This window comes from Mytilus galloprovincialis, chromosome 2, assembly GCF_965363235.1.
Source record: "Mytilus galloprovincialis chromosome 2, xbMytGall1.hap1.1, whole genome shotgun sequence".
In the NCBI taxonomy this organism is placed as follows: domain Eukaryota; kingdom Metazoa; phylum Mollusca; class Bivalvia; order Mytilida; family Mytilidae; genus Mytilus; species Mytilus galloprovincialis.
Genome location: NC_134839.1, coordinates 56,104,988 through 56,127,502, shown reverse-complemented (window position 1 = coordinate 56,127,502; position 22,515 = coordinate 56,104,988). Strand labels below are relative to the sequence as shown.

General features: G+C 33.3%; 1 protein-coding gene across 2 annotated transcripts in view; it reads right to left on the bottom strand.

Annotated features, from left to right (window-relative positions):
* The window catches only part of LOC143063901 (cytosolic phospholipase A2-like), a 54,030-nt gene extending 33,172 nt beyond the window's left edge, over positions 1-20,858 (bottom strand). Inside the window, exon 1 of one of the 2 annotated variants that reach the window (XM_076236343.1) lies at positions 20,836-20,858. The gene's annotated coding sequence lies outside the window, so the exon portion shown is untranslated. Of the gene's footprint in view, positions 1-6,409; positions 6,612-20,835 lie in introns of those variants that run through there. The other variant, XM_076236342.1, reaches the window with a different exon arrangement.
* Positions 20,859-22,515: the final 1,657 nt, after the last annotated feature.

Genomic DNA, 22,515 nt, shown 5'->3' with positions numbered 1-22,515 from the left:
TATTCAGACTAGTGCACACATTTTACAGTTCAAACAAGGCAATGCCGAGCGTGGCATCCCCTCGTGTGTAACATATTGGGGACAAATATGGACACTATATTTGTATATACACATGCAGAAAATGGTAAATTGAATATGCATATTTGATACATAAACTATTTTTCTAGAAATCAACCAAAACATTCAGTAACTGGAAATACCTTTAATATTGTCTTTAGAACCAGCAGGTAAAAAAATGAGCAACCAATTCCTGTGTATTATGCTATTTCAAGGAGAAAAAACAAGTCCATCTGCATGACCTTGACCTTTGGCCTTGAACGTAAAAAATGTCAGATCATTACAAGGAGGAACAATATACCAAATGTGGTTAAAATCTTTTGAAGCATATTGGTTTTAGAGTGTCCACAAGGGTGATATTGCCTTGTATTACAACTGCCACTGTGACCTCGACCTTTGAACTTTAAAGTAAATAGCGCTTAAGATATTCTTAACGAGTAACACCATACCAAGTTTTGAGCATTTTGGGTATAGAGTGTCAATAACAATTTTATATACACGCAACTTACATGTAGTAGGCGAGGGGATAATAAACTAAGTTTTATAAGAATTAGACAAAAAGATCGATTTCCCGCCATGCATGGCAGACTTGTACAAAAACGATATGTTGTCGAAATTCTGTTCGTATCTTTTAAACATCGTATGGCCATCGCGCCATCATCGTAATCCTTCGTGTAGCCTTCGTAATCCATCGTGTAGCCTTCGTAATCCATCGTGTAGCCTTCGTGATCCATCGTGTAGGCTTCGGCTGAGATATGAAGTTTAAATACCCGTCTTCGGTTAACTTTCGTATGTCCATCCTTGGCTATCGTACATAATTTCGGCACCATCGTATAGACTTCGTTATTCATCGTACTTTCTTCGGTCACTTTTTGGTATTTTAACGAGATCGGGACCAACTTCGTACGAACTTACAATTTTCGCATTCGGGTGTCCATCGTATATAAAAATCGGGACAGTGTGACGCGGGCATAAATAATATACAGCACGTTAAAAAATCCTGGGTTGAGTTCAATATCGTAGCGGATATGTAGCTGCTATCAATATCTATGTAGCAACTAGTCTATAGCTACACGTTCAATAGTCAAAATCTACGTAGTACTATACGTAGCTGCTACGATATTGAACTCAACCCAGGACTCCGAAGTGTATTTGTGGATTTAATTTCCACATGAACCACCAAAAGCCGAATATTTGAAGGCCTATAGTTTATAAGAACTGAAATAGCTGATTAAAAGTTAAAGATGTTTGTTCGGAATTGTACGTTTAATAATTTCAACTGCCGACATGATTGCAGAAAAAAAGTCGAAAATAAAAAAAAAAAAATATGAGGGAACACACGTGCATTTAATAATTTTATGCCTTAACGTACAGTAAAAAAATATATTAATACACAACCCTAACATACTTTTTGGCTTAATGCGAGTTGATAAGTTTTCACTGTTACTCCTAAATGATGAGCGTTTGGAATATATCAGAACTGTGTGTGTTAAATAATTTTCTAGCTCAATTTCTGCATACCATTATCATAGTAACAAATAATATTGTTTGTAACAAATCATATATGACATCTGAGTTTATTACTTTTACTTTTAAAATACATTAATAAAAGTTTGTCTAAATACTCGAGTTACGGTCATCTTTCAAAGTTACGACCAACATCCAAAATATTATAGTTGAATTTACGACCATCACACATTTAAAGTTACGACCATCATGCTCCAACTTTTGAATGACTATTTTACGAAAATTGGAATGATTTTGTCTATCAAATTTGGTTTCAATATCAATGCACTCACGATAAGTGTATATGAGACAAGCGGTTTGGCTCAAATGAACATTTTACTGCACGAAAATATGAAAAGAAAAACTTATCCCTAGAGTTGTCTCCCATCTCCGGATGGTCGTAACTTTTAGTTACGACCACCCGCTTACCACCAGTGGTGTTTGTTACACTCAAAAGTGTGTTGTACTAACGAAAAGGATCCCGAATATAGGACTTTAATATATCCCCGTTAAATAACAGAAAACGTTAGAAAATAATAATCAGGTTTAGACCAACAATTGAAATACACCGTCTGAGGAAATAAATCTAAATCTTGTATAGATTAATCAAGTGTTCATAGATTAGGTTTAGGATAAGTAAAACTCCATTAAAATATCAATTGTCGGACCATCTGTGTCAAAAGTTGATAAAGTCAATCAACCATTTTACGAAAGAAATTAACAACACATGACGGACAATGAAATAAAGCCAGACAATATGATTTTAACAATCAAATTTATTTATCGAGTATGAGATCGTAAACATATTTGGAATGACATTAAAATTATATATTTCGACATTGGCCTTCAAATAGGGTATATGTTTATCAAGTTTAGTGTTGAAATTTCTTTAATTATCAAAGGTACCAGGCTTATAATTTGATGCGCCAGAAGCGCATTTCGTCTACAAAAACTCATCAATGAAGCTCATATCAACATAATTTATAAAAAGCCAAACAATTATGAAGTTGAAGAGCATTGAGGACCCGAAATTCGAAAAGGTTGTGCCAAATATCACTAAGGTAATATGTGCATGGGATAAGGAAATCCTTAGTATTTCGAATAATGCATACTTTTAGGTATGTTAGAGAAACAGGGTAAAATGCTTTTAAATCTCAAATTTTTTAAACACTGCTTTATTCAACATTCTCCTGTTCACAGAATATCCTTCTCAGTGCCAAAGATATAGTGCGTGTATAATATGTCTTCTGACGGTGTCTGTTTAAAAGATAAAAAAATCTTGTCCAGCTGAGACTGACAATAGATCGTGTATGACCAAATATAAAGATGGATAGACAAGATGAGTCCACAAAACACTAAAGATTTGGGTTAAATGAACTCAGCAAAAACGCTCCAGGAAGAAGGAAGGCGATGAAAGGTTTTTACGATCAAAATTTAGCAACACATATGTCTAAATTGTATCAAGTGAGCGCACAAGCGACTAACATTGTCGTCTGTCAGTCAAGCTCACAACGCCATGGAAATAAAAGACAAACATCAAAAGACAAATATGCGACTTACCCATAACAAACAAAGTTATATGCGATGGTCAACGAGTAAGACGATGCATGAAACAAGAAAAATTAAAAGGAAGGCAAATATACATATTCTTAAAAAAAACATATCATTCTTTAAAGATATATATCCGATCTAGCAATCATGAAATCAATAAAACAACAAAACAAATAGAAAAAAATCGAACTCAAATAAAATCGTCATAGAATTTTGCACAATGCTTAAAACCGTGCTTATTGCAATCAAAGCTCATTCCATGCATTTAAGATTCGCAAGACTATTATTTAGCTTCTATTCTGGTAAGCACGTGGTATTTATGAGTAAGAACAAAGACTGGTCGGCTCAGAGCCAGAATAATGTTTCACGGCATGTTATCACGTGAGCTATCCTAAACCAACTCAGCATGTTAGTTTATGATTTATAAATTTTATATATTTTTAATGTGTTTTATTGTAAATTTAGTGTCTTGTAAGTCTATGATAAAGACTGGATATTGATCTTTGTTTTATCTATTTTGTGTATTGAACTTGATGTATTTATTTGTAAGATCAATATATGACACTTTAAACAATAATCACTATCTGTATATTATCTTATAACAAAGAAGGCGACCATGTCTAATGATTTAAAATAACAACAATCATTTTTTTTTTAAAGATTTACAGAATCAAGGTTAATTTCGGCTAACCCTAGTCATTAAGAAACTGATTCTGCATAAAAGGGGGACGAAAGATATCAGAGGGACAGTCAAACTCATAGATTGAAAATAAACTGACGCCATGGCTAAAAATAAAATGACAAACAGATACATAATAGTACAAAAGACACAACATAGAAAACTAAAGACTAAGCAACATGAACCCCACCAAAAACTGGGGGTGATCTCAGCTACTCCAGAAGTGTAAGCAGATCCTGCTCCAAATCAGGCATACGTCGTGTTGCTTATGTTATTACAAATCCGGTAAATTCGTGAAAAGGGTAGGGCAGGCGCGTAGCTACGTTTACGTCAAAACGCCCGGGCGTACACTTGAATTTGGAGAGAAACATTTTTCTTAATCTAAATTAATTAAAAAGAACTGGTTAAAAGCACATCAGCCTTGTAAATCTCTCCTCAGACAGTAGCTTTTAATTGCAAATAAATTTGACGACATTTACTTTTCAATCAAATGCCTTATGGTACCGTTTTATATTTGTTGGCGTCGTCACCATTTACTTAGGTTTAGTATGTGGTTAAAGATTTTTTTTAAATATCATTACTTTTGTCAAACCTTCATGAAATTTTACGTAAGTTGGACAGAAACTTGTTGTGATCAAAAGACTTTAAGTATCCAGAGCATAATGATAAAATTTTCCAGTATTTAACTGATTAAAAGGTAAACCTATTTAATGTTAACAAGTAGATACAGTCTGGGGTAAAAGTTTGTTACACACCAAATACTTTGTCAAACCTTCATCGAAATTTACGAGTCTTTGGCAGAAGCTTTTTTATGATTAATGTCTGAAGTAAAATTTTGAAGTATTTTTCTTTTTAACTTTTCAGTTGACAGACGAACTCATCTTTTCGCATTTAACAGACGGTCTGAGATTATTATTTTTACATGGTAAATTTGAAAACCGTTAGAGATTGTCATGAAAATCGGACAGAAGTTAATATTCCAGATCAAGATTTTTTAAAACATGTAGTTATAAATGATAAATGGATTCTATTTTCGCGGGAATTAATCCCAGGCATGGAACCCTTTAAGAATTTTCATAATACACCTACACATCTATGCAAATTAATTACTTCATGTCATTAACGAAATTTACACAAACAAGGGGTTTTGATCCAGTGCGGCTCCTTTTATATATATTTTAAAGTAACTGCTTTGGACATTTTCTCTTAAACCACTGACCATTAGGATTCCAAATCAACACAATGAATAAATTAAACACAAGAGATAAACAAATTAGACTTCAAAGTATGTTGCTATTGATGAGTTTTTAATGACGGAAATGGTATCTCATTCTCAATAACTCATTAGGTTCAGGGGGTCTCGGCCTCTCGAACCCACAACCAGTTGATGATTTAACCTGGACCCGATTGTGGCTCTCAAACCTCTCGCCGAGGTTTGGGCGTACACTTGAAAATAGCCTAGCTACGCCACTGTAGGGTATTGTAGTTACGACATAAGTAACATATCCGATATCATATGTGAAACGGTCAACCAACTCGTGATGGCGTCCGTAAAAGTTACGAAGGGATTATTTCAACTTCACAATTTGGAACTCTTGGTTTAATAGCTTCCTTGGAAGCAGCAATTCTCCATCATAAAATTTATGCATATAAAAGAAGATGTGGAATGATTGCCAATGAGACAGTTCTTCACAAGAGACCAAATGGCACAGAAACTAACAACTACAGGTCCACATACGGCCTTCAATTATGAGCAATGCCCATACTGCATAGTCAACTATAAAAAAAAAAAAAAAAAAAACACCAAACAAACAAACATAAAACAATTCAAACAAGAAGAGATCTAACAGTCCCTAATTTATGTACAAAAAATAGACGAAAAACAAATAAGCAACACAGCAACTAAACGACAAGTACTGAGTTACAGGCTCCTGACTTAGAACAGACACACAAATGCGGCTGGGTTAAACATGTTAGCGAAATCCAAATTCCCCCTAACCTGTGACAATGGTGTAACAATACAACATAAGAACGGACTATAAAAATCAGTTAAAAAAGACTTAAGTTATCAGATTGATACAAACTAAAATACATCTAACAAAAACGCAGAGTGGACGTGGTCGGCGCGGGTACTTGCACATCCCAACAACAAAAAGACACTAATTACAGATCTGAGATCTGTTAGCTATACTTCAAACCCAATAACAACTAATAAAACAAACTCATGCAACTAAGACTAAATCAATTAAAGTTAACGTGAGCATACAACAACATGAACAATGCAATGTGTATTGCTTTTGCTAAAATAATGTATGTTTTATAGGTTTATCAACTTAATTATTATTAACATAATTATTTAGATTTTTACTTTTACATTAAAAAATGCACCGTTAATTCAATAAGATATCTAGTTTCATAAGTGCAAACGTGCTACAATGTCATAACCACATTTATATACATATGTACAATTTAATTAAGTCAAGGTTTAAAATCCACCGTTAGAAATTCTTATCTTAATATTATTTTTAGTCACAACTTTAAATAGCAATGTGTTAAAATATATATTTATAAATGATTAAAATATTCATTATAATGAAATCAATAATAATTACTTACATCGGATTTCTGGTACGCAGTACTTTGCACACTTTTTTTTGCAGGATACCAATTACTTCATATATTATTTTACACTCTAGTCTCTTTCGTAAAATGGTTGTATCAATTATATCACGAGAATAGATAACACAGTAGATGTCCACCAAATCTTTTAATAACAAGTCCCCTACTTTAAACACGGGTTATTCAAATTTGTAATTGTCTCCCCTGGTGTGAAACCGTTTCATATGTACATTTATAATATTAAATTAGGTAAAACGTAAAGAATTACGAGTTTGAGAGACAATTAAATAAATAATTAACAATTTACGTTAAAAATTGATACTATTACATAGTACTAGTAGATACATGTATTTTCATTGTCATACGTTATTTATCCTCAGGGACGCCTGGTTATTGTTCAAAATGAAAGAAACATTGGTCAAACCGTTCTATTTTCTGTCCTTTGTTATCTGATAAAAAAAACCAATATTTTGCTTTATGTCTTCTTCATAATTTGGGGGAAGATACCCATGAGGCAAAATAACCATAAGTCGGAGAAAAAACCCAGACAACACTATGGTTACAAGTATGCAATGTGATTTCAAATTCAATGAACTTGTAGTGAACGTTAATTGAATATAAAGAGTTTGTTTCTATCATGCATTGAAAGTTTGGATGCTTTTGAACGTTTGATATGAAGAACCCTTTTTTCGTAGCGTGCATTTCATCTACGTTAGACAAACGCCATACATACGCCAGCATAGGTTACTTGAACGCCCGATACACGCTTATGAGGCCCCTCATGGAGGGGGGGGGGGGGGGGTCCTAGTAATCACATAATCACCATTTTTTTGCCAATATAATCACATAATCATTAAATATTTTCTTATCTTTAGTAATCAAATAATCATAAACTAAAAATACAGTCCTAGGTAATCAAATAATCATGAAATATTTGGCTTAATAATCAAATAATCATTAAAAAACGGCCAAGTAATCACATAATCAAAAACCCCATGAGGGCCCTCGCTTATGTACGCTTCTCGTACGCCCAATACACCCTTAAAGCTCGTTGTGCACACGTTACAAATATGATTGACAGGTTAATGGATCCAAAATTACTAGCGTATTGGCAGCGTACATGATTTTTTAACACGCCCGGCGAATATCGGAGCTAAACGCTGATGTGTGACGCCGGTATAACAAACAACCCATTATTAAACGTCCCAGACACGCCGAAAGCACGTTTTATCGTTCCAGATATGACCGAGACGCGTCTCAAATACATTCAGGGGACGTTTTTTCCTTCGTAGCGTGAATTTCATGTATGTTAGACAAACGCCATACATACGCCAGCATAGGTTACTTGAACGCCCGATACACGCTTAAAGCTCGTTGTACACACGATACAGATATAATCGACAAGTTGAATGCATCCAAAATTACTAGCGTATTGGCAGCGTACATAATTTTTCACCACGCCCGGCGTACGTCGGAGCTATACGCTGATGTGTGACGCCAGTATCATAAGGGCGCACGTACCCGTTGTCAATGAAATGGTCTGAAAATAACAACGTCGTCATAGGTAAAATAGCGATAAACAGATTATCATAGGTCATCTCAACTTGATTGCTTTTCTCACTTTCGCCGTACTGGCTCCTATCAACAAATCTTTCTAATTGATCAAAAGCAGGACGGTATCTGCTCTTACTCCTTAATTGTTTGTTCTCGTTAGAGTAGGAGCATGGAAGTAATATTTAAATATTACTTCCATGGTAGGAGTAAATATAAATTGTCGGAAATCAAACATATACTAACTTTTTGCGCTCGGTGCGAGCTTTCTTCCACGAAACCACAAAGAGTGTAATAATTGATTTATTCGTTAAGAATATGTCTTTTTTAGTGTTACTGAATAAACAATAACCAAAACAATGTCTACAACATTATTTACACTAAAAGACATTAAGGGGGCTCGTGGGTATAAATCATTTTTTTTTTTCTAATATAGGTTTTCGCTATTTTTTTTTTATAAATGAACTTTATCATATACTTAATAGAAAAATGAAATAAAAAAATGGGGTCACCGTTCATTTAAGCTCACAATCTGCCTCCGAAAGAAGCATACATTTTTGCTAATGTCCTTTTTTTCTGTTGAACTAATCGAAATTAAAAAAGAACGAAATTACAGAAATCGCTTAAATTTTACAATTATTTACTTTATGTATATCTTATTTGAAATCAATAATAAAACATATAGGTCACCGATTAGTTGAAAAAAAGATATTTCAATTTTAATGCCAAAAACGGCATTTTTGCACCAAATGAAGATAACTTGGAGCTTTTTCAATGATATACACATTTTAAAAGTCACCTGTGGCCAAACCGAAGCTATTTTTTTTGGTGATTTTTGTACCATATCATAAAGTAATAACTAATAGTGTAATACATAAAATTTGTAATGAAAAAACAAATGTTTAATTTTTTGATGAAATTTTTGTTCCCGCGAGCCTCCTTAAATACGCAAAATCCCAGAATAATTAGGTAGTAGCAAACCGGAAACCGTAAAAGACGCACGAGGTTTCTAATGTTCGTTCAAAATTAAAACAAAATCGATGTCTTTGTTGTCATTTTGTTATCTTCGAATATAAAGGCATGGTGATTAAATAAATTAAAAAGTTTAAAATCAACAACTTGACTTAATTCAGCTACCTATATATTTATATTCAAAACATCCGCAAATTTGACACTCGAATGATATAATGTCAGATAATATCTTTTTTGTCCAATGTGTACCTGTGTTATTCATAACAATGAAGATCTTGGTCAATGGTTATTTCTCACAAAGTCAGACATATAACCAAACAAGATGCTTGCTTAATTCTATAACTTTGTATTTTATTCCTTTCGCAACTGTGAAATACCACATTGACATTTTGCTAAATTCAATAACTATACTGTTTTAGAGCCACATTTTAGAAATGTTAGAAAGACCTTGTAAAGCAAACTTTATTTTTCCAATACACATGAGTTTATAAAAGGAGACGTGACAAATACATCAATGAGACAGCAACGAAACTACCGGAAAACATAGCAATGTTTTAACTACTTCATAAAATAAATTCCAATTGCATAGAATGGTTAAAAAGCTGTGCACAATCCAGTTTTCATTTGCCAACCGAGTGGTTAAAATGACAATTAAATGCATCCCGTCATTCGCAGGCCACCAAAGTATTTTTAAAAAGAATATAGAATTTGAACATGATGTAGGGAATCGATAATAACCCAGTGGAATGATCTATAAAGCTGCGGTCACACCTTATAACGGACGCCGAACGGAATAAAAACAACTCCGTATTATGCGGTACTCGTCCGTTGGGTGTATGTCAGACATCCGTTTTGTCCGGTACGTTTCCGTTTCTCGTACGTTGTATATCCGGTGTGTGTCCGTTATTCATTCGTTTTAATTGGTCAGTACATCAACGGACTCCCAACGGATAACATTTTTTTTTTCATCCGTTAGACGTCCTTTCGTGCTATCCGGTAAGTTGTGACCACAGCTGTAAGGTGTGACCGAGGCTGAAATAAATAAGTCGACCATAAACTCTTATTAATAAAATTGAGAATGGAAATTTAAGCTGGATACATATAGACCCGTTAACTTTTGCCTTTGAAAAACTGTCATGAAAACTTGACATAGTGTTTTCTTGTCTAAACTGTATAAGTATATGCAATCTCAAAGTTCATGCAATTTTAATATCAACAACTGCATTTTGCATCTAAAAATATCAACAAACCCCAATGCGATGATCAGCACTGCGCGATTTGAACTACCCCTTATCATCGATCCCATTTGGTGCCAACGTTTCTAATTTTCTAAACATAAATCTTTATCTAGTGATTCTCTTCGCCCTAGACAAAACATTAATTGTTGTGTTCAATGATTGTTATAGTCAGCCGATTTAGATCTGCCTAAGTGTGGTTAAGGGGATCTCAAATGTCGACTGAGAGGAAGGTCGGGCTTGCATTAATAGTCACTACGATGGCTGGTACTACGTTTGTTTAATGGTTGTTCTGATTAACTAACATACTGTTTACCCCATTTACACTATAAAAGATGTACAGTTTTTATAGTCTTACAAAAAACATTACAAAAATGATTCATTTCGTGCCATTGGAGTGACCGTTAAAAATCTGGGTATGTTTGCTTTCAAGTCGTGCATCGTTTGCTCTGACAACCCCTATAGGAGACTGCTGACGAAGATCTTGGTTTAGAGGATAAATCATCTCTCAATGATTGATTGTTAAGGCGTTAGGACCACGAAGTGCCAGTATTGGTAGCTCGGGGAATATATTGGATAGTTAAGTATGTTCTGTGGATAATGTGTAAAATTTGTCAAATTTAAGTCAGCACAAACTGGACTCTTTTGATACTTTTTTTTCTCTGTATATTGTATAAAAATCTTTTCAGTTGATGTTGTTGGCACAAAGGAGACTTCTATCAATGTCTTTTCTTGTATAGTTCCGTTTATTTTGGTGACCACGACGTTCTTGTAATCGCCTTTTCCACAGTATTATTGGTGGACCAAATCCGCCAAATTCTCATTACCTGATTGTGGGGAATGCTCTTAATGCAGTGTTTTTGAGTATTGGTGTTTGTCTGTACTCTTGCAATACAGATCTGTGAATATGATTCCATTCTCCAATTGTATAAATAACACAGCAGTGTCAAGAAATGTGATCTTAGAAGCAGATATTTCATAAGTGAATTTTGTTGAGGCGTAGGCGACTTTGCGTTTTGAATGGACAGGTGAAGTTCTTGTTCATTATCTAAAAAAAAGCAGTTGTGGTTTGATGCCAAGGCGACAACTCTCCACAAGAGACCAAATGACACAGAAATTAACAACTATAGGTCACCGTACGGCCTTCAATAATGAGCAATATCTCACTTTATGAAAATGGTGTCGATGAATCAGAACCAAGCAAGACGTAGAAGTATTTTGCCCATAACATATTGACAAAGGCAGGGCTATCTTTGTTCCCATTGCTGTTTCATTATCCTGAATATAATGTTCATTATTTAAATGTGATGTCCTTCAATTTCATTATCAAAATAAGAAGCAGGACTTAACATTCAGTATGTGGGTGACTGGGTGTAAGCTGTTACAAGAGTCACTAACACCCTTACAGGCTTATATTTGTGAAGCCTAGGTGGTCGAGTGGTCTAGAGTGGCGAGCATAGTGTAAGGCGATTTTGAGCCACGATATCTCAGTAGCATACGTTCGAATCCCGGCGAGGGAAGAACAAAAAAAATCGCAAAAGCAAATTTACAGATTTAACATTGTTGGGCTGATGTTGAGACGAATTATGTATACATTGGTATTTTCAGCCTTGTATCACCATCACTGCTGGTGATCCGAGGAATACAATCTGTTGTAGAGTCGTCACTGGTTCAGACGTACTTATATATAATAAATGATATAACAATAATAATTTATTTTATTAAAGTGTCACATAGTTGTCTACAGATTTTTATACAGATTATATAATATACATTGCACACTATTAAAATAAGACAAATACCCAGCCTAGATAGGCTTATGAGACACTATATACAAATATATATATATATCTTTTTTTTTGTATTTGGACACATGAAAAGGCTTTACGAAACAAAGATAAAAACACCATAAAAATGGGGTAAACTTATCATGTATGAAGGAGAAGAAATATAATAACATGTTAGTGAGGCATAATTGCATGATCATCTCCTCAAATTGAGACAATTTTTTTTTAAATTCTTATTTGATTTAAAGTTCAATTTGATATATCCCATTATCTTTCTTTTGTTTACATTTATTTATTTAATGTCCTAAATTACGTATTTATAATAATAAACGCTACCGTTATTGTTATTATTTGCTATAATATCATATAAATTAATTACTGATAGTTTTATGTATATACCAGTATGTAATTGAAAAAAAAAATGTATTCAAAACTGAAAAAAAAAGAAATAGTTGGCAAAAGAAAAAGACACCTCTTTATAACAATAACGAATTTTTGCGTTTTTTATCGATGGTCCTATCCTATAGTAAGATATGCTTTCCACATTGACACAGTTTGTACTTCAGTAATAATTTCTATGTGGATATTATAGAGAGTACTCGGCTGAAAGAAACATACTTCAAAGTACTTGAATTTGAAATAAACAATGCCGTCTGCATGAAGATAGTGGATGCTCTTATACTTAATAATTTGCCATTTTTATTTCCGTTTCAGTTATTTTCCCATGTAATTTTACTGCAAAAAATGTGATTACTAGACTATTGCCTTATATTGCATGTCTTTGAAAGCTTTTTAAAGTGTACAAATATATTTCGATTTTAGTTTATTGAATTATTACATACCTTACCTTCAAATGGTGATGTACTTTTAATTTTTACAATACAAAATGCATACAATATGCATAGCCTAATCTTTACTTTTCTTTACAAATCCATGTAAGAAAGTATTAAAAAAAAAAGGTTCAAATTCTAAAAACTAAATTTCATTTAAAGTCACAATTTAGAATAACCGCGTATTCATAAATATGCCTATTAATAAAATACTGATTAAATTATTGATTATTTTTGAAGTCCGTTTACTTACGGTGTTCTTCATGGCTGATATGCATAAAACCACTTCATGATAAAGTATTTTGATTACAAGACAAATGACTTATATACATAGTAGTAGAAGTCCATTACTTACTAGTCTAGTAATGGACTTCTGGTAGTACTCATTTATCTTAGGACATATGCAGAAAGATCCGTTCGTTCGGATTAAATCTTAAATTAATTAAGCGCTACAGCCCTGATACGTAGTTTTCCACTCTCAACACTATATACTTTTCTATGTGTATTTTTGGGACACGTTTAATTTTTCTGTTTTAGTCTGACCTCTTTTTAAGATTTTTCAATGAAGTATCGTATATTACAATAAAAAAAAAGTGCTAAAGAAAGTACGTATCCCCTATATGTTTGTTTTTATTTATTTCTTTTAAATTATCCCAGTCGACATAAAACAAGACATTTTATTTCACTAAAGCCCCCACATGGGGTATGTTAGTACAACATTTTTTAACAAACCATAAAAGTGTGAACATATTTACATTAGAACAACATGGTTAACAAAGGTGCAATAATAGTATATATAATTAATACAGATATTTTAGAGGAAGTACAAATTATAGTAACATGATTAAGCACATGTATTAAAGGTTTTAATTATTCTTTGCAAAATGTTGCTATTCCAGTAAGTGTAAATAAATTTGATGTATTCATCAATTCTTTAAATTTTAAAACATTTGGGTTATAACATATATATTTAAAGGTAAAAAATTCGACGTAAAAAAAAACCAGGCTGTTCAATTATGTAATTGTCTCCCCTGGGTGAGAAAACACTTTGCACTTACATAGATCATATCAAATTGCTAGCGGATAGGATGTTACAAATTTCGATTTTTTTTAGACACAATAAATTAATTATTTACGAATTACGTAAATAGTTTTACAACTACATGTACCACGTATATACATGTATTTACAGTTCTGTAACTATGTTCTTTTATTGCTATTATGTAGGATAATCATATCATGAATCGTAACGAGAGAAACCGAGCGTTAAGCCCATTTGTTTTAACTTGATATGTTGGTGGCTTTATTATGAGAATACATTCCAATCTCATACCTAATTTAGATCTGTTAACTTTTACAAAAATCTATATAAGTCATATAGATAATGAATATAGTAACCACCAAATATTATTAATAGTTCGAGAATTTGAAGCACTGAAAGCTCTTATCAACTATTTTGTTTATGTAAAAAAAAGTACATTTTAGAAAGAAAAAAAATCAATCAGCAATATGCAAAATAAGCATTGGTGAACATTCTTTTATGACTGAAAGGAGCAGGCATCTTTAAATTCAAAGAGAAGAAAAGTAGTGTACTGTCTGTAATAATGTGCAAATTGAAGATGAACAGCATTTTTTATTTCAGTGTAAAAATTGGCCTCAAAACAAGAAATATTAGAAAATAAAATTAGTCTGATAGTTAAAAAACATTAACACTTAAAAAACCCACTATTGGTGAGCAATATCACTCCATAGCTTTAAGAAATGTCTTCCTCACTTATATAAGTGTGTTTAAAAATAAGGAATTTTTAGTTTACTGATATGATATATTAGTATGATATATTAGTATGATTTTTTTTATTCTACCATGTCTGGTTTTTTTTAGGTCTTAACCAATTATTGATATTAAGTTTGCTCCATTGCACTGTTTGTTTTTGTATCTTCTATTTACTAGTTGAAATGCATTGTTAGTCTACAATGGTCTTAATTAGGGGAGAGGACACAAGAAGGCGAGTTTTTAAAAGGGGGGGTGGTGTTACAAAACAATCAATCGAATTCAGACAACAAAAATATAAGAAAAAGTGATGATCAGAAGACATCAGTCAACAAAAACACGACACAAAAAAAAAAAACATTAATGTACAAAAGGGTCACGAAAAAAGTTCTAATTGATTTTCATGTAGCTCATTGTATTTTGATCAAAAGATATTTAAAAAGGCAGTAATGCTTTGCGCCAGTTACTGTTTTTCAGGGGTATCATTTGCGCCAAATTTTGTTTTCCAAATGTATCAATTGCGCCAATATTGGAACTCATTTGCGCCAATTTACCTGTACACATATCTATCATAAATATTAATAATTAATATATATATATATATATATAATAATATTTTTAAATTTGCAAACTACATTTCACATCAAATAATAACAGTTCGTTAAAATATTGTCACTAGCGCTTTCATGCCTTCTGGCAATCTTCAGGCGACGTTTTAACAATGTCCTTGACGACACTGCCGTTGGTAACGTTTATTACGTTACAATAACGATAAGGGGAGATAAATCAAACGTGTTTAAGTAGATCCGTTTAATTTTGGCTGAAAGTCCTTTATAAAGTGTGCTTCCTTTGCCAGTCTTTTATATTTGTTCGATTCGTTCATTTTATAGAACGGATATACGGTAAATTTTCCACTACTGCACGTTTCGAAATGTTCGCTCACATCTTGCATTCGTGTGGATGGATCTCGTATCTGTTGTCTGTGAACACGAACTCTTTGACAAATTGAGTTACCAGTCTGTCCGATGTACCATTCCTTGCAAGTGCTGCATACAATACAGTAAATAAGGTTTACCGTTTTGCAATTCATGTCTGCATTTGGAATAATGGTTTGGCCGTTTTTCAATGTTATTTGCGGGCCGGTTGCCATGTATTCACAAAGACCACATCTAGGGTCATTACATTTTGAAACGTTGTATTGTATTCCATTTGGGTCATAAAACTTAGCCCTTGTTAAAATCTTTTTAAGATTTAAAGGCTGTCTTTTACTTTTCAGGAATTTTTCTGTAGGGAAAAGCTTTTTTAATTTTTTCGTTTTTTGTAAAACTGGCAAATTTGCTTTTATGACGTTGAATATGTCAGGATTGTACGGGTTATGAGTGCTAACAAACGGGATAAGTTCTGTATTACTCTCTTTGCGTGCTGTGGACCTGAGTTCCGTCATTGGTATAGCTTTTGCCTTTTCTATTCCCTTTTCTATTAGTGGGTTTGGATAGTTTTGTTCTTTCAAAAACACCTTCAGTTCATTCAAACGTAATTCCTTCGTGAAATCATCACTCACAATTGTACATACACGTCGTGCTAGACAAAACGGGATGTTTCTTTTCGTATGTGAAGGATGGCATGAATGAAAATTCAGGTATTGGTGGGTGTCCGTCTTCTTATAATATATATCTGTGGTTAAGGTTGTTCCATTCTTTAATATTAAAATATCTAGAAATAAACACATTACATCCTTCGATTAAATTTACCATCGAATCTAGCGAACAAAGACTGCCATTTCTAGATATTTTAATATTAAAGAATGGAACAACCTTAACCACAGATATATATTATAAGAAGACGGACACCCACCAATACCTGAATTTTCATTCATGCCATCCTTCACATACGAAAAGAAACATCCCGTTTTGTCTAGCACGACGTGTATGTACAATTGTGAGTGATGATTTCACGAAGGAATTACGTTTGAATGAACTGAAGGTGTTTTTGAAAGAACAAAACTATCCAAACCCACTAATAGAAAAGGGAATAGAAAAGGCAAAAGCTATACCAATGACGGAACTCAGGTCCACAGCACGCAAAGAGAGTAATACAGAACTTATCCCGTTTGTTAGCACTCATAACCCGTACAATCCTGACATATTCAACGTCATAAAAGCAAATTTGCCAGTTTTACAAAAAACGAAAAAATTAAAAAAGCTTTTCCCTACAGAAAAATTCCTGAAAAGTAAAAGACAGCCTTTAAATCTTAAAAAGATTTTAACAAGGGCTAAGTTTTATGACCCAAATGGAATACAATACAACGTTTCAAAATGTAATGACCCTAGATGTGGTCTTTGTGAATACATGGCAACCGGCCCGCAAATAACATTGAAAAACGGCCAAACCATTATTCCAAATGCAGACATGAATTGCAAAACGGTAAACCTTATTTACTGTATTGTATGCAGCACTTGCAAGGAATGGTACATCGGACAGACTGGTAACTCAATTTGTCAAAGAGTTCGTGTTCACAGACAACAGATACGAGATCCATCCACACGAATGCAAGATGTGAGCGAACATTTCGAAACGTGCAGTAGTGGAAAATTTACCGTATATCCGTTCTATAAAATGAACGAATCGAACAAATATAAAAGACTGGCAAAGGAAGCACACTTTATAAAGGACTTTCAGCCAAAATTAAACGGATCTACTTAAACACGTTTGATTTATCTCCCCTTATCGTTATTGTAACGTAATAAACGTTACCAACGGCAGTGTCGTCAAGGACATTGTTAAAACGTCGCCTGAAGATTGCCAGAAGGCATGAAAGCGCTAGTGACAATATTTTAACGAACTGTTATTATTTGATGTGAAATGTAGTTTGCAAATTTAAAAATATTATTATATACATTCTGTACACCGTGTTTATTTACTTTTGCTATATATATATATATATATATATATATATATATATATATATATATTAATTATTAATATTTATGATAGATATGTGTATATATATATATATATACGAGTCTAAATTGAAAACTACGTTCAAACCTATGATTGCGTTGGATAAAAACCGCAATTTTTATACGTGTGCATGTAAAACAAATTTCGTTGTAGAAGGGTCTTAAAACAGCACAAACAACATTAACATTTCCCAAAAGACCAAAAAAGTGAAAAAGTATATTTAAACAAATTAAACGCTTTGACTAACAGGTCGAACAACTGATATTCTTTAACCCTGCTGACTGCCATTGGCGATTCCCAAATAAAATTGATCACAAGATGTAACAAAATGGATCTTAATATAAATTTAATACTAAACAGAAATTACTTTTTTTTAACTTGTGGCCACGATGTTATGCCACAAACATACGGTGTCAATATGTTTTTAGTACTCCAGATCCGGATTTCGACAATAAATGTCTCTTCAGTGATGTTAGGGATCGAAACGGTATTTGGAAAGCCATATAAAAAGTACCCTCATTTTTAGAAAAAAGTACCCTCCTTTTTAGATAAACTCTTGAATTTTAAATTTTATATATATATATTCTTATTTTTGGCTTAAAAAGTATCACATGTTCGGATATTTTACCATGAAGATGAGCATCTGCAGGAGAGAAATGACTTAAAATGCTTTAGACAGTCAACATACAGAATGAGAAAACAAACTTGTTGCTTTGCTGAACATTTAAAATAAAGATTTGCCAATAGAGAAGAAGCTTTTGCTGATTATGTTTTAGCCATATATTTTGTTGACACAGTGCTTTGTTCCCACCATGCGTATGAGCTTTATTATTATTAGGAATTATTATGAACTGTTTTATGCATTTCATCCTTCAATGTTTGTGTTTGTGTTTTTTGGGACAATAAAGTGAAATTACAAGCTACTACGTATATTAAATTGGAAAGTACCCATGTAACAACAGTAAGAATAAGACATGTTTCAGTAAAGGAAACATTTGCCGTGTAAACTGCCGGTTCCAAGTCCGAATAAAGGAGTATAGGGAAGTAATTTTTCTTCTAAAAGCGCAATAGTATGATTTATTTTTGGGGCAAATGTTACCATGTAATTTCAAAACATGTGGCGCAAACGTAGCATTGGAAAAAAAAGTTGTGGCACAAAAGGACGCATTTTTGGCGCAAACGGATCTCTCCCTTTAAAAATTCGATTTTTGTGATACATCTATACTATTAAACGAGAAGACCTTATTTTGTGTGTCGCTTCTCTTCCTTCCACAATAAATCAATCATTATGCCTCTGTGTCCTATAGGTTATATGCATAGTCGCATTTGTCATCCATTCCTATGATTATTCAGATTGAGTTATTTTGGGAGAAAAACGACAAAAAGGAGTCCGGATATGATTCCGTCATCAAACTGACTTTTAGTCATAGATAAGACTTCCGGTTTGAAACATGCACAAACACAACCAATCGTATGATAAATAACAAAAAATGAAAAATAAATAAGCCAATCAAATCGTTCTCCATAGCATGGTGTTTAGATCGCAAGAACCACAACTATTATACCTCCTTATAGAGGACAATTATTTTTCGTGTTTATCTACATGTAAACTATACTACTTTAATATATAGAGACTCTATGTATTCTGTCTACTGTTTTCTTTCAATTGTTTACTATTTAAGGGGTCATACCAGTTGCATATATATTAAAATAAGTAAAACATGTGACACATTTTTAAAAATCAATCGTATGATAGATAACAAAAATGAAAAATAAATAAGCCATTCAGGGCGTTCCCCATAACATGGTGTTTAGATAGCAAAAATAACAACTATTATACCTCCTTAGAGAGGACAATTATTTTTCGCGTTTCATTTCATGGTGTAAAGATCGCAAGAACCACAACTATTATACCTCCTTAGAGAGGACAACTATTGTTCGGGTTTATCTACATGTAAACTACGATTATACTACTTAAATATATAGAGACTTTCTGTATTCTGTCAGGGACTTTCTATGTTAGTATAGAAAGTCCCTGATTCTGCCTACTGTTTTCTTTGAAATGTTTACTATTTAAGGGGTCATGCCACTTGCATATATATTAAAATAAGTAAAACATGCTTAACTTCCTCTTAAACTACCTCGACCAAAAACTTTAACCTGAAGCTGGACAGACGGACGACCGAACGAACGAACGCACGGATGCACAGACTAGATGGGGCATAACAATTTATTGTTGAAAGTGAAAATAGTGATTTGGCATAAATGAAAATAAGCCGTAGAGATTAGAGGAGGCAGGGCCTTTTTCGGGGCGTCGGGATCGGGTGTTTTGAACCTCGGGATTTGGGGATTGATCCTTACGGGATCCGGGAATATATTTTTCGATTTCGGGATTTCGAGATCAGGACCCCTCCGACCACCCCTCAAATTAGCCTTAGTCGATCTTATTCAGTTATACAATATTCATATCCTACCATTGGCATGTTAGTAAGGCTCTCATAGGCGGATTTAGGGGGGGGGGCCCGGGGGGCCCGGGCCCCCCCTTTTTGGGAAAAATTTTGGTTGCTTATATAGGGAATCACTGAAGCGTGACTGGAGCGGGCCCCCTCTTAGGTCAGTCAGTGGGCCCCCACTTATGAAAATTTCTGGATCCGCCACTGGCTCTCAAAAGAAAAAAGCACTGATGGAATGTCCTTGAAACATATTTTATTAGACTTATAATGGTCTATATATAAGCAGTTACATTTATTTGATGTTTGAACGGTGCAAATTTTTAATTTGATTTGACTTTTACCAAAAGAAGCATTGTAGCAAAAGAGAAGAATAATTGTAGTCTGAGGCCAGAAACACGAAAATAATTGAATTTAACAGAAAGGAAACAAATATCGGACTTTGGAAAAAGGGAGCGTGCTTTTGATACCTTTTATGAAATTCTCCATACATAATATCTTTTACAAAAAATCATCCTACAACAGTTCACAAGCTGTATGTGCTCGCGATTTCGCGGGTGTGTTCTATTACTTTATTAATAAAGTAAGACATGTATCTATAATTGGGGGTACATTATAATATATGCGTCACCACACATTCTTCGAAATTATTTTAATTCTGTTTCTGATCAAAGTTCAATTCAATATATCAAATTATCTTTCATGGTGTGAACTATATCTTAAATGATATGAATGAAGTATTTATACAAAAATCAATATTACCGTTATAGCTCATATTTTTACTTTTCGCAAGTCATACTTAAAATAAGTTGTAGGCTATCTAGTGGGTAAATAAAATATAATAAGATAATAAATTCAGTAGTTACCTGAATGAATTCCAAATTATAATTATTCCTACAAATAATATTTGAGTTTAAGCAAACATCTCCGTATATGGTATAGATCACCACTTTTTCATCACTAAAGAGACCAAAGTCCATCCGGAATGAATTAAGAAAGTCCTTTTTGGTTGATAAACTGTTAACTGTTAAACTTTAAAATAATCAACAAAATATCAGTAAAAACAGATCTTACTACTTCATTATATTATTATCGTGTTCCGGTTTTCCAATTTAAGAAGGTAAATAAAACTTTTAACTCCACATGAATGATCAAGCGTGTTCCCGTAAATGTATATTTAATAATAAATTACTACATGTATTTCCGTCGATTTGTTTATTTGTTGTTGTAATGGTCAATAAAGCACGTAAGTGTAGCTATGGATGACACATTAATCAACGGTCTACTTTTTATCCATTAAAAAGAGGGTGGTAAAAATTCAAGGTTGATTCATATGTTACCTTGTAAACGTAAATAACGGATATTTGACATGCTTGATTTTGTATTACCCATATACAATATACCCTGAGCGTTTTACTTAGATTGAAATGGATCTATTATTAATGACTTTAACATTATACGTCTGAATGCTACTAATGATGATGCTAGCTTAGTATATATCTTAAGCAACCATGGGATTCTGAAATCATTAAGTAAACAAACTGTTCATTGTATAGGCATAATTCTATTTATTTCATATCGTAACATATAGCACTAACAAGGGGGCGAATCACTAACGATCTGTGGTAACTTTTTTGTTTGCAAAAATACGAATATTAAATTTGGGCAAGTTAGGTATTTTCACTGACATCATTCATAACCAATTTAATTCAAGTAAAACTTGCATACGACACACAATGATCAATATCACCAGTGGCGGATTCAAGCACCCCCCCCCCACCCCCCTGGTTCAGAATTGTGCACACAGAAATAGATCAGAGATAAAGCTCAATGCAAAGTGAAGAAAAAAATTCTGTATAAAATCATTGTTTATTAAATTTGCTTGCATAATAACCTCGAGACAGACGAACAAACTACACACTATTTATACATATACTTCGACAGGCATGTGATATCTTTGAAAATTGTGGAAGTTACTGTCACGAGTTAGTGGTTGACTATTATGAGTTAGTCACAGATAATAATGGATATATTCAACTGTCATAGCCATTCTCCACTCACATTTTAATAATGACATCACCGAACTTACATGAGCAACATCATCGAATTTGTACTTACCATGAGCAATACCATCAAATTTATATTTACCACGAGTACTTACTATGAGCAACATCATCGAAATTGTACTTATCACGACCAACATCACCAAATTGTATTAACCATGAGCAACATCACAGAATTTTTACTTAGCATGAGCAACATCACAGAATTTGTAATTTCCATGAGCAACATCATCGATTTTGTACTTACAATGAGCAACATCACCGAATATGTACTTACGATGATCAATATCCCCGAATTTTGACTTTCTATGAGCAACTTCATCGAATTTGTACTAACATCAACGAATGTGTACTTACTATGAGCAACATCACCGAATTTGTACTTACCATGAGCAACACCTCCGAATTTGTACTTACCATGAACAACATCATCAAATATTTACTTACCATGAGCAGGGGCGGATGCAGGAATTTTCGAAAGGG